General features: G+C 38.8%; 1 protein-coding gene across 8 annotated transcripts in view; it reads left to right on the forward strand.

Annotated features, from left to right (window-relative positions):
• LOC140526151 (H-2 class II histocompatibility antigen, E-S beta chain-like) overlaps window positions 1–13,526 on the forward strand; it is a 94,346-nt gene that overhangs the window by 12,965 nt on the left and 67,855 nt on the right. The window lies entirely within an intron of this gene.

Below are 13,526 nucleotides of genomic sequence, written 5' to 3' on the forward strand. Positions count from 1 at the left end.
ATCTTTGTTCTATTCTTTTCCTACCCTTCTTGTTGTAAGAAAGATTTCTTAACCTTGTCATTGCTCTCATTTCTTTTCCCTTTCTTTCTATTCTGAGTTTTCATTCTTCAGTTCATGTTAGAATGTTGTTTCATTGCTTAAATCCTGTGTGGTCACTCATGCATTGGAGTGTTAGATTAGATGCCTTCCACAAATCCTTACCATTCCAAGATTCCTTTACTCTTAAAAGGGTTTTTTCTCTCCTCATTTTGCAACTCAGAGAGGCTTAGTAACCCCTTCACAGTCACAAAGTTACTCATTAGGAGAATTGACACTCAGTCAGGTCCAACTCCAAGACTGACATGCTTTCCCCAAATATCCTTGGTGGTCTCAGGTCCGTCTTTTCCAAAATAGACTGAGAGATCCTCAGCCCTCCCTTTTCTCTCTCTGTTCTCATTTCCTCTCCCAACATATGTAGATACTGATATGGATGATATAGATGATAAAAATGATATAGATAGATGACACAGATATAGATATCAATGGAATAAATGTACACTATAAAGATAAGATCACATGGACTGATGATCAAGAAGGTAACCTTAGAGTCAAGAAAACCAGAATCAAGTCCTGATTTTCTGTCAAGCTGGCTGTGTTCTTGAACTACTACCTAATAACTGAGTGCTAAAACAACTCCCCAGGACTCTCCTTTGTAGAGAAGATTCCAAGATGCATAGGTTGATGTTTGTCTATGAGAACTCGTCACACCAAATCAAGTCTGGAAAAAGCAATACCTCATTAGACACATCTCAGGCAACCAAGTGGTACAGTACATGGAAAGCAGGGCCTGGTTTCAGGAAGAGCTAACTTCAAATCTTGCCTCAAACATTTACTAGCCATGAAACCCTGACCATGTCACTTCAGCTCTGACTGTCTCAGTTTCCTCATCTGTAAAATGGTTATAGTCCCCCGTATTAGTGCTATTTGTTAGCAGCACCAACCCCTTAGTGCAATTCTAAGGATAAAAAGAGAGAAAATTTCAATACACTTTGCCAACTTGGGGTCAATCAAAAATGTCAACCAGATAATAATAATAGCAATGGATATTATTATTATCACATTCTCCATTAGAATATGAAAACCTTTGTCTCTTGAAGTATTCTTTTTTCAATTTTTCTCCCCAGCACTTAGCATTCTGAAATTTTTTTTTTCCATAGCTTAGTAAATACTCTTTCAAATGATGATATTTGAATGCAGATCCAAGCATACTTCTTCTTACTTTATATTTCCTTGGGTTTTTTGTTTATTTATTCTTTTATAATATTAATAATCTGGAAATATGTTTTGCCTGACTGTACATGTATAACATATGTCAGATGGCTTGCCTTCTCAATGAAAGAAAAGGAGAAGCAGGCAGATAATTTAGAACTAACTATGTTAAAGGTTAAAATAGCTGTTGGATATAATTGGGAAGAAGTTAAAATATTTTTAAGAAACATTAATTCATTGTTGGTTGAAAGGAAAGACTGGAGATAGGTATGCCACTCAGTGGGATCTTTGCCATCCCCCCTCACAGAAGCAAATATCCAGAAATCAATGACTCTCTCTAGTCTCTTTGTCTCTTAGACAGTCATTTTACCTTCATATCTTCACATTGGGCACTCAGGTTTACTCATATCCACTCTTCTGGAAAGAGTCACAAGGAGGGTGACTCTGATGGATGACAGAATGGGTTCTCACCTTTCTGCATGTCTAGAATGGGAAAATGGGGACAAGGGAACATAGAATCTTTTCTACCACAATGCTCAGTCATGTCATCTAATGATTGACAAAACCCATTGACGTAGGAATGAGGATCTATTGAACTTTTCCCGGGGGCCGAGACTAGGATTTGTCCATGAGTTAGACTCTTCTCCCTGCCCTCTTGAATTCACACCTTTTCCAGCAGAGGGAAGCAGGTCCATGGGCATAGTCAGGTGATTCCAAATCCTACAAGCTGTGAGCTCCTGCCTCCTCTGCCATCTCCTCAGGTCATGGAGCTCTCTCAGGGTTATGGAGAATCTAGCCATGGGCAGGCACAGAGAAGCCTCTCTCCATTTATCCATAACCAGCTGCAACCATTCCAATATCTATCAATAAACAAGATCTTGTCTTTGCTCTTCGCTTCACACATTTGAGGACAGAAAAAAGTGAGACTCCTCCTCTAAAGCCAGTCTCAGCCAGTGTGACTCTGTGTGGCTTACAGGGTACCTGAGGAGAGGCTCCTACAAGACCTGGGGCCCTCTAGCACATGGGGTTCCAAGGGACCTGTAGTGTGTTCTGGTCAGCATATAAAAGCTTCCTCATTCCTTCCTGCCCTCTCAGGGCTCTGAGTGTACTCTCTGTAGGTCTCTAAAGGCCAGGATGGTCTCCTCATGGCAGCTTCTCTGACTACTGGTGCTCTGGGCTCAGGGAAAGACACAGCAGAGCAGTGAAGGGTTTAAAAGATCACAGGTTTTCAGGGAGGAAAAAACCTAGTTCATCCTTTTCGTTTTTGATATTGATAATTTGCTTTTCTTCTTTCTTTTTTAAAATCAAATGGACCAAAAGTTTACCAATTTTATTGGTTTTGTCATGAAACCAACATTTAGTTTTATTTATTGCTTCAATAGTTTTCTTAATTCAGTTTTATTCATCTCTCCTTTGTTTTTCAGTATTTCTAATTTGTTATTGACTTGGGAATTTTTGATTGTTTCCTTTTCTAGCTTTTTCAGTTGCATGCCCAATTCATTGATCTCCTCTTTCTCTATTTTATTCATATAAAATTACCCCAAAGAACTGCTTTCAAAGCACCCCAGAAGGTTTAGTAAATTGTCTCATTATTGTCATTCTCTTGAATGAAGTTATTTATTGTTTCTTTGATTTTCTGTGAAACCCTCACATTCTTTAGGATTTGATTATTTAGTTTCCAAATAATATTTGGTCTATCTTTCCAAGGCCTTCAATTATATATGATTTTTATTGCATTATGATCTGAAAAGCATGCATTGAATATCTCTGCTTTTCTATACTGGATTGTAAGGTTTTTAATGCCCTAGGGCATGGTCAATTTTTGTATATGTGACATATACCATTGAGAAAAACGTATATTCCTCTCTATCCCCATTCAATTTTCTCCAGAGATTTACCATATCTACCTTATCCAGAGATCTGTTCACCTCTTAACTTCTTTCTTTTTCGAGGTTAGATTTATCAAGTTTAGAGAGGCAGAGTTGAAGGTTCCTCACTAGTATAGTTTTGCTGTCTATTTCTTCTTGTATCTCCCTTAACTTCTCCTCTAAGAATTTCGATGGTATGGCACTCAGAGCATACAGGTTTAGTAATGATATTTCTTCATTGTCTGTGGTGCCTTTTAGCAGGATTTAATTTCCCTCCTCATCTCTTTTGATTACATTTATTTCTGCTTTTGCTTGGTCTGAGATTAGGATTGCTACCCCTGCTTTCTTTTATATCAGCTGAATCATTATCATAATATATTCTCCTCCAATCTTTTACTTTTTTCCTGTGTGTATCCCCCTGTTTCAAATGTGTTTTTTGTAGACAACATATGCTTAGATTACAGTTTTTATCCTTTCTACTCTCTGCCTACATTTTATGAAAGAGTTCATCACATTCACATTCACAATTATTATATCCATCCGTGTCTTTCCCTCCATCCCATTCCTGCCATTTATGCTTTTAGTTCTCCCCTCCACAATAATTTTAATTTTTGACAAACACCTCCTTTCTATCAGTCCACCCCCCTTTTATTCTCCTTTTTCTTTACTTCTTCATCCCCCCATTTTCCCTCCCCTCCCTTTCCTTTCCCCTTTCTGCTCCTATTACCTAAAGGGCAAGTTAGATTTCTGTACTTATCTGAGTTTATTGTTTCCTTCTTGAACCAAATTAAATGCAAGCAAATCTCAAACAGAGCTTTTCTCACTCCTCTTTTTTGCTCTCCTGTAAGATGTTTTTGTCCCTCTTCCTGTGAAGTCACTTAACTTTTTCTGCCTCTTCCTTTGTGCCTCTCCTGTTACAACACTTTGACACCCTTTAAACACATTTTTTTCATTATATCATCTAATTCATACCCACTCCCGCTGTCTATGTATACCCCTTTTATATCATAATAAATATATAATTCTCAAGATGAAGTATTATCATCCCTTCTAGAGATGTAAACATTTTGCCCATATTAAATAACAAGTTTGTTTATTCCCCTGGTTTACCTTTTCATGACTTTTTTTAAGACTTGTATTTGAAGATCACATTCTCTATTGAGCTCTGGTCGTTTTTATCAGGAAATTTCTTATTTCATTGAATGTCCATCTCCTTCCCTGAAATATTATGCTCACTTTTCCTTGGTAACTGATCCTTAGTTGTAGTCTCCTTTGCCTTATGGAATATCATATTTAAATACCTCCAATCTTTTAATGTAGAAGTTGGAAGGTCCTGTGTGATCGTGTTTGTAGTCCCTCGATATTTAAACTGTTTTTTACTGGCTGCTTGCAGTATTTTCCCCTTAACTTGATAGTTCTGGAATTTGGAAACAATATTTCTTGATGTTTTCACTTTGAGATCTCTTTCAGGAGGTGATCCACAGATTCTTTCAATTACTATTTTGCCCTCTGTATCCAGGACCTCAGGGCAGTTTTCCTTGACAGTTCCTTGGACAATATCTTCCAGGCTATATTTTTCATCATGGTTTTCTGGTAGACCCACAATTTTTAGATTTTTTATCCTGGATCTATTTTCCAGAACAATTGTTTACCCAATGAGATATTTAACCCTGTCTTCTATTTTTTCATTCTTTAGATTCTGTTTGATTGATTCTTGATGTCTTATAGAGTCATTAGCTTCTCCTTGCTCAATTCTGATATTTAATATATTGTTTCCTTCAATTAAGTTTACATCTCTTTTTCCGTTTGTCCAATTTTTCCAGTTATGTTTTGTATCTCATTATCCATTTGCCCAATATTCCTTTTAAATTCTTCCATGGAATCTTCTTTCACATTTTTATTGTCATTGGCCATTTTTTCTTTTACCTCTCTAAATTGGCTTTTTAGATCCTTCTTGAGCTCCTCCATGAAAGCTCTTTGGCCTTGAGACCAGTTTATATTCCCTTCTGAAGTTTCATATGGGTGTATAGTCTCAATGTTGACCTCTTCTTTATTTGTATTTTCGTCTTTGTCCCATTGTAAGTTTCTATGGCTTTTCCTTTCTGGTCTGCTTCTTACTCATAATGATTGCTTTTTCCCTGAATTTCAAAGTGGGTCTCTGCTTCTGGGGGCATAGAGAACAGAGTTCAACTCTGTTCTACCTTTCTTGTGCTGAAAAATTGAGGCTTTGTGTGTGGTGGCCTCCAGTTCTTTCAGCTAGAAGTTAGAATACTGCAGCTTACCTGATGCTGAGCTGACTGGTGTGCCAAAGTAGAGGCCAGGTGAAGTGTTTCTGAGTTTCCCCAGAATTTCCCTGGAACCTGCTGTGTAACGTGTGGTGGAGGAGTGGTCTTGCCACAGAAATTCTCCTCCCGTGAACTAGAGTACAGGTAGGCTCAGCAATTGGTCAAGGCTCTTTCTGCCCAATTCCCCTGGCTATGCTAAGGCACACCTGGAATCCTGGCCTATATGGACTCTACCCTCACTGAGGCCCAGGATCTCTTCCTAGCTCACTGAGGTGGGGCTGTCTTGGATAGCTAGAGTTCTGCCCTGGTCTGCTTCAGCCACAGCAAGAGGGAATCTCCTTCACAATCTCCCTAGCCTCCCGAGCTGAGAGACTCTTTACCCCTTTGGGTGACTCCACTATTTCAGGATTTTTCCTGGGGAAATATTTCTCTGGGATTTTCATGGTCCACAAAGGGAAGGTATGAGGACTGACAGTTCACTTCACCATCTTGGCTCCTGGAAGTTCAGATCTTTTCAAATTTTATTTAACAAATATTGGTTGGTTGAATTACATTTTGAAAGTGGCTCAGTGTCTCTAAAGCTTCTAAATGGCTCCCAGTTCAGCCTCTCTACTTTTTAGCATGAATGTTTTCTCTGCTTCAGGATTTGGAAAACTATAGCCCTTGGGGCATCAAGGTTTCAAATGTTCAAAAGGGAGATGCACTAGTCAGTTGTATCATTTTTCCAGTGATAACCTACCCTCATGAAGGTAGTAAAAAAAGGTCATGGAGGAAGTATGAAAGAAAGATGGATGGGTCCTCTTGGTAACCTCAGAATGTCCAAAGACTTACAGTTATTGCTCCAGTGTGTGGGGGTGGACCTTCTGTAGAGTATCAATGGAAAAAATGCACAAGGGAAACAAGTGTGAATGGGTTATGTTTTGTGCTGATAGAAAGAAGATCAAATGGGATGAGATCATTAATGTATCAGAAAATCAAAGTACCTTCTACTGATATGGGCTCTACTGATACAAAATGTTTTCCATAGGCAACTCGTGAAGTAAAGGCAATGACTTGCCTGAGCTTTCCACAAAACCCCTCAAAATATCTTTAGATAATGACTCTAAACAAATTCCAGAGCAAAAGAACCCACAAACAGATGGAGTGAAACAATTTTGTAGCCCAAGACAACTGAGAACGTTGGCAGGCAACGTCTGTTGCACTAGGGTGAGAGAGGAGCACAGTCCAGCACGGGTCACATTGGCACACCCCAGACCCAAGCAAACCAGGAACAGGCCTTGGGAGTCACTGGACCAACAGAGGCAAGGGCTATTTCTAGACCTCTTGGCCCACAGAGACTAAGAGGTTCAAGCAACAGATTAGAAGGAGCTTACAAAGGTCTCTTTTTGCTGCTAGGGGCAGATCTCTGTTGCTTTGATCACACTTGGATCATGGTTGAAGTCCTTGGTGGCATTCCCAGGATGAGGAGCAGTGCTAGCATTCCTGTGCTTGGGGCCAGAGTGGAGGGGGACCCCCCCTCATAGTTCCAGGGCAGAAAATAGTGCTTGTGGTCACTCACAGAGTAAAGCACAGGCCAAGAAAGTGATAAACACTTCTCCTTTAGATCATACTGCCTTGGAAGAACTGAAGAACTCTGGTGAGGAGCACTTGGGGTGGGTATTGGGTAAAATTTCCTGGTAACATTTGCATTAAGCTGGGTATGGTTGCAGTTATGGTACAGCAGATAGGCAGGACTGGTCTGGGAACCTGAAGATCTGGGTTCTAGTCCTGCCTCCATTCCAGATTTTCAGTGTGACCTTGGAAAAGTCACTTACCATGTCTGGACCTGAGATGAGATGAGACTGAGCATGAGCAGGAAGGGCAGGGGGATGTTGGCTACCTTCTCCTTGGTCAGGCCCAGGTTGCTATCAAGATTTGAGGACTGAGCTGTCCGTTAGGGCTGAGCAGTACACTATTGGACCCCCAGAGCACTTCGCAGAACAGAGAAAGGTCGAGTGTCTCTTTCTGAAGGGGAAGGAGCACGTGCGATTTGTAGAGAGATACAGCCATAACTGCCAGGAGTTACTTTATCATTCACTCACACAATTTTAGATGGATGGATAAAGTATCAAGTAACTGCTGCCCATGTGGTGTCAGTTACTGGGCTAAGCCGTGGTAGGAGCCACTGTCCCTCAGTGTTGAGAACCTTGGTGGTCTTGGCTTCTGTGACTCAAGAATTTACAAGTGTTTGTATGTCTGTCTGTATTCCTTCCTTTCCCAAGAAATCGGGGTTCACAGCTAACAGGTGAGATGCTTGTGTCCAGGTGGGATCAGGCTTCTAATAGCTAAATCTCTGCCAGTGAGGCCTGAGCCTAAGAAAGGACTTGGAGACCCTTAGTAGGAAGAAGTGGTTCTTGTGGTTTCAAACCCACATGCAGACTCTTACATGAGTGTTCCATGTCCTCTGCTGGGTCCTGAGCTGATCCCTGAGCCTGTGTCCTCTGGAACTGTTGCCTCTGCTCAGCCTCCCTCTCATGTTTGGAAACCCCTGCTTGTGCCCAGATCTTCAGGAGATAAGTCCTACTGACCCTTCCCTGGAATAGATCCTTCCATGTTTCTTTTAAGCAAAGGAAATGGAATATTTGCAAATCGAAAAATTTTAAGCAATAAACATATTTACACTGTTTAATAAACAAATAAACATATTTGTATAAATTTTGAAAAAGGAAGTAATAGGGAAGCACTGGAGCTTCCATTATATATCCATTATTGGGTATATGTGGGGGCCAGACATAATTTCAGAAAATATCCTCTGCAAATCTCTAAAGGATTGGTGTGGGGAGAAATGAATTAGGGAGAAAACTGGAAAGTTGATGAAATAATTATGAGGTGATGAAGACCTGAATTGGAAGGGGAAATATATAAAAGATTTTACACACACATACACCTATCCACACACACACATGCAAACAGTTATTATGTGACTTGGAGAGAATGAAAAGGGCACTGAAATTTCAGACCTGAATGATTGGAAGGATGTTGGTGCCCACATTAAGAATAATCGATTTGTGGGAAATTGTTACAAGGGATAACAGGTCAGGATCATGTTCAATGATAAAACTAGACTTGTTAAAGAAAACCAAAAAATAGAGGAGAATAAGAATTTTCTAGGTAAAACACCTGGCAGGTCACATCAGGATCTTGGCCTAATACTTGGTACTTGCCTCAGTAGGTTGAGAAGTTCCTATTAGGGGATGGTACAGAAGTCCCAGGGATTATTAATAAAGACCTCTCCTACAGTAGATAAAATTAGGAATAGAGAATAAAGAAGAAACATGAGAAATGCCCTAGAGATGTATTTAGCAGAGCATAATACCTGATCATGGGAGTGGAAGAATCAAACATAACACCAGGACTTCCACAGGAGAGTCTGAGTGAATGGAGGTGGCTTTGACCAAGACAGTGATGTTATTACATCAAAAAAAGCATTGTGAAGAACGTATTGTGATGTGTGCCCTTTACTAACCTGGGGTAATATAAAGAGGGGCAAAAAACAGTCCCTGCTCCTGAGCTCAGGGTGTAAGGGAGGAGACAGTGCACAAACAGCTATGCAGAAATGAGCTATGCAAGATAAATTGGAGATAACCTTGGAGGGCAGGAGGACTTTGAAGGTCTTCTCATAGAAGGCAGGACATTAGCTAAGACTTGAAGTCAGGGAAGGTAGAAGAAGGAGAGGAAGAAGAATGCATCCCAGGAAGACAGACAGCCAGTGAAAATGCCAGGAGTTGGGAGGTGGAATGTCACAGAACAAAAAATCCATGAAGAACAGTAAGGCATATATGAAGACTGCAAAGTTAGGAAAAAGCCAGTTTATGAAGGGATGTGAGAGCTCTTACACTGATATTTGATCCTAAAGGCAATAGGGAGCCATTGGAGTTGATTGAATTGAAGGATGATATAAACTTGCTTCAAGAAGATCAATTGCATAGCTGAGTAAAAGATGAGGAGAGATGAGGGAGAGAGACTAGGCATCAGAGGAGAAGCTTTCAGGAGAAATAAGAAAAGTTCATTTTGGGACAAGCTGAGTTTGAAATAGTAAGAAATCCAGCTTTTGGTAGTTCGTTCCCAACAGGTTGCTAACCTCTTCTGTTGTCAGGACCTCCTTGGCAAATTTGTGAAGTATATGGACCATGTTACCACAGAAATATCTCCTCTTTGAGCATGTGCAGATGGTTACTGATGTTGAAATAAATCTGCCACAACACAACAATTGTAAACAATAAAAACTATATTTTAATATGCTCAATCACAGGTTCAAGATAAAGAAAAGAGAAAGATTGGAGTTTCTGATAAGCCTTCACGTGGAAAATTATGTCAGACAGAGAAATAAATACTTTTCCGTCTTGTAATCTCATACATTCTTACATATTGCAATGTAATATATTCTTCTGGGCTATAAAAGTGTTTTTAAGACAGATTCATAGTGCTATGCTTCTTATGTTCCTATTAACTAATTTAATTTAATAAGGATATCACGGCATCCTTCCCCCAAGGAAACATACCTGGTTGAACCGACTCAGTAGGTAAACTAAGTCAGGTTACAGATTAAATATTGGTTTTGCAAAATCCTACACTTATAAAATCTATAAAGCTACATTTTAAATAAGTTATAGTGAGTTAATTGATGGAAAAACATTTGTATATCACTAAGACTGAGCGTTAGTTAACTTCATCCTCAAATAATATATTTTGGAGGTTTTAAACATGGTATATCCCCCTCCTATCATTTGATTTCTCATCTTGGCTATGTCAGAATTCTTCCCTTGGTACTATCATTGTATGACTTTTTTGTAAAGCTGCATGAGGTTAACAGGAAGCATAGTTCAGGAATCAGTCAGATATCCAGTAGACACAGCATAGTAAAAGAAAATGAAAGGTTCCCATTACAGTTTTCCTTGTTTTGGTAATAGAGCAGTCTGTAATATCTGAAAGAACAAAGAGTCACACACTGCATTAGGCAAATACAAGCACCAGGAAACATGAATGGTCCATAATATTAAATAAGTTGAGAATTCCTTAGTCCAGATTGCTTCTCATAATCATTCCAAAACTCCATTTCATCAGCTTATTTCCTTTAACATCTTAGCTGTCCCATGTAGCTATCTCATCCTGGAAAACATTTTCCCTTGGAAATTCTGGAATAGCCCTCATTTCCAGGGCAGCTCTGCACAGGGCTCATCCTACTACATTTGCTTCCCTGATTCCAAGTCAATTGCAGGGATTCCCTACATAATGCTAACATTTGCTAGTGTAGAACCTAATACAATTCAGTAATTGTATTACCAATTCACCATTGGTCTTTCAATAACCAGTGAAAACCAGTTCAAGCCTTACAGAACTAATTTGATCAACAACAGAGAGAATTAGGAACCCCTCATTCACCTGAGAGTTCAGAGAATTACAGTTTTTCTTTCTTTACTTGAACCTTTCATCTGATGTGTACAATGTCAGCTACAAACTGAGGAATTGTTAAAAGGCTCTATGATGTCTTGACATGTAAAATGAAGCCGTTCTGTCTCTTAATATTGTCAGAGAAAGACTTTGAAATAGGGGGAAAATCATTTATTCTTTATGAAGTTTTTGTATGCCAAATCCATAAGTAATATTTTGAGAAATTATTACTAAAATATAATTAGAACATGTATATCCTAGAGGGAAAAGAAGAAAAAATGTTTTCGCAACAACACCAAAAAAAATCCATTTTTGACTGAAACTGAAAGATAATTGGTGCTTTTTTCTACTTTTTCATTCCTCTTCTTAATTACCTTCTGGATTAAAAAAAAATAAAAATATATTATTCACGAAGGTAATGTTTACTTGTACTATTGTCATTGTTTTTTAATAGGAGCAATTAGAAGTCAATTGCACATATGTATACATTCTATTTCTGAGAAAAGAGGCTTCTTGCTTTCCCAAAAGTAAAGATTGCATGAAAGAAAACTTTTATGTCTTGATCATATCATGCCTTTCTCCTAGCCCCAATTTGAGGATATACATATGCATATATCACCACTTCATCTAGAAAAGAGAAGGTATTGTGTAAACCTGATACTACTCATGTCCACATAATCATTAACAAGGGCATAGAAGGCAAGACTAACAACTTATTTAGGACAGAAACTTGAAAGAAATAATAATCACAAATTTTGAATAACTATATATGTAAATATATTAAGCTCTTTTATACTTGCATCCCATTATAGTGAGCTAGAGGTTTCAGTTCTGCAACAAGAAGATTCATTATCTTAAAATTTTTTTTTTATTGTTTACCTGTCACTCTTATAGATATTTGCTATGAAAGGAAGAAATAGGGAAATGGTTGTAACATTTCCAACACTGTCTCTTCAAGGGCATGGATTAACCTAATATAAGTGTAATAGAATAAAATTTTCCTAGCTCCGTCTGATTCCAGGTAAGAGTCATAGTTAGACTTTTTAAAGCAAATAATCAATTCTTCTGTAAAGTTCCACATTATTCACAGGTTATCACAGGCAGGCTCATCATGAAGCAGGAGGGAAAATTTCCTTTTCAGAGAGGAATCAGAATAATGGAGAAACTAACTCAAGACGATCCTGTTATTATCTTTGAAAGGCCATTTCACCTTACCCAGATGTATTCACCCACATGCTACAATTCTCAGACTGCGCTCCTTTGGAGCACTACATGGCACTTCCCTTGAATGATGATTTATAGATTTCATGATAGTTTAGACAATTAAGCTACAGCCAAAACCCAGAATAATATCAAATACAGTCCTAAGAAATTTTACCTCAAATAGTCTGTTTTGCTATGCACAATTTATGGCTAAGTTTAGTTATTAACATTATTTTTCCTCATGTTGTTCCTATAAAAGTTAACAGTAGGCACATACAAATTCTTACCTTACTCTACCTTTCCACTTCAAATCCATCCTGGAGCAGATATCAAGAAACAGATAAGAAAACAATCTCATTCTGTAATTATACACACACAGTGACTACATGACAGTTTACTCAAAAGCCAGAACAAAGTCGGCCACTTTGTAAAGCTTCAAGGCTGACAGACATCCATATATGAAGGTGTAACATATCAACCTCTAAGGCAAAAATAAAGCTTAACCTCATTGGGACCTGCCCCTTTAAATCTGTAAGCTTATGGGTGCTCCAGTGAAAGCTTGCAGGATCCATGTCCCATTTGCCCCTTTTTTCAACTATCTGACCTGGGAGAGGTGTATAGAGCCACCCCATCCTTGCTTTGGATAGATACAGGGGCCACCCTGTTGGTTTTAGATCCTTGAAGATTCCCCATCCCTCTTCCTTGGAATAATGATAGCCTCTCCATGATGCAGGCTTTCTAACAAGCACCTCCAAGCTTTCAGACTTCCCCTCTCCCTATCATTTGTATTTGTCTATGTCTGTCTCTGTGTTACAGTGTCATTTTTGTGCTGTGAGCCAGATGTTATTATCTTGAAAGATACAAAATGCAATGAGCTAGAGAAACTTCTAAAGGCTGTAACTGGAGAAGACAATGGAGATGATTAATAAAATTTCTTGATATTTTGAGGTCATACCTGGAAACAGGACAAATTAGATCATTTTAAAAAGAAAAAAAAAACTGTAAGACTTTTTTTTTTGTGATTTCAACTCTGGTTCGGACTTCAGGAAAAAGTTAGTATAACTAATCTATCTTAGCACATTCCAGAGGTTTTGAGATTTATAATTAAGGAGTTGGGAAATTAATCATTTTAATATTGCAGAAGAAAACTTCTTTAACTTTGGGATAGTTCCAGGAATTCACCCCTTGCTGAAACACCTTCTCATAATCCTGATCACTCAACATTTCCCACTCTCTCCCCAGTGTCAAGAGTGAACATTAGTAAGGGTAATGCAAACAAACTTATGTTTTCCCTGTTAATTGCTCTCACCCTAGATCATATTAAGAAAAGAGAGTACTAGAGAATTGTAGGCAAAATCTGAATCACTCACCTGATGGAAGAAAGAGGGAAGCACCCACACTGGAAGCTTCAATGGCACTGGCCCCAATGGCCCTCTGCCTCTGGGCACCCTGCAGTCCACCACTCTGGGCAAAGCCTGGGAGTATCAACCAG

The sequence above is a fragment of the Notamacropus eugenii genome, chromosome 2 (assembly GCF_028372415.1).
Source record: "Notamacropus eugenii isolate mMacEug1 chromosome 2, mMacEug1.pri_v2, whole genome shotgun sequence".
Taxonomy (NCBI): Eukaryota; Metazoa; Chordata; class Mammalia; order Diprotodontia; family Macropodidae; genus Notamacropus; species Notamacropus eugenii.